The following is a 962-nucleotide window of genomic DNA, read 5'->3' as shown; positions in this document are numbered from 1 at the left end:
TTGTTTTTGCGCGGCATGCCGGGAGCAGTAGTCTTCCGGCACCGAGCTTCCGGGCGGCCATTTTAGTCTGCACGGCATGCTGGGAGGTATAGTTTTCTGGCAGTCGCTTTCCCGGCGGCCATTTTAGTCTGCAGGGCATGCCGGGAGGTGTAGTCTTCCCATCCTGGAAACGTGACCAGCACCGTTTCTCTCCAAGGACCCTAAAGCAGCCTGAGAGATCCTGGAACAGCCACAGGCGCCCCACAGCAGCCCTAGGGACACCGTGTCACAGCCTCCCAAGGCCACTGCGTTCAGGTACCTTTAACTGTGTGGAAAGAGCCTGCGGGAGCCCTGGACGCAGGTACAGAGACTCCCCAGTTGCCTCAGCGAGGGCGCACATGTGCACTGCGTTCAACTGCGCTCACTGCTGCCCTCGCGTGCCGAAAAAGCGGTACTGCACCCGAAAGGGGGGATGCGCATGCGCACTGCGTTCCGCCGCTCTCACCGCTGCCCTCGCGTGTCAAAAAGCGGTATTGCACCCGCAAGGGGGACGGCGCATGCGCACTGCGTTCCGCCGCGCTCACTGCTACAGCCACGACTGGCCTCCCCTGAATACAGGGAATACTGCAGCCAGCCGGCGCGCACACGCTCAGTGCCGGTCGCCGTGTTCGCCGCTGCTCTCCGCCGTTTCGGTAACGGGTAAGCGACTGGAGCGTGCTCGTCGCCCCTTCGCGGTGCTCACGGAGCGGTGGCGCAGAGCGCTCCTCCTTATCGGTGCTTCCTGGTGCCGCGGGGACGGGCAGTGCCGTCTCGGAGCTGCTCCGCGGTGCTCTTTCACCGGGGCAGCACCGGAGCCTGCTCGCTGGTCCCCGCCGCTCTCTCGGCCACGGGCACGGGCACGGGTACGGGCAGCCTCGGGGCGCTCGCTGGGAGCCCCGGGCTGCCGCGGCGGGCTGCGGTTCGCACGCGTGAGCCGCCCGGCT

This window comes from Apteryx rowi, unplaced genomic scaffold (assembly GCF_003343035.1).
Source record: "Apteryx rowi isolate R43461 unplaced genomic scaffold, aptRow1 scaffold_1204, whole genome shotgun sequence".
NCBI lineage: Eukaryota > Metazoa > Chordata > Aves > Apterygiformes > Apterygidae > Apteryx > Apteryx rowi.
Note: the sequence above shows the minus strand (reverse complement) of the source record.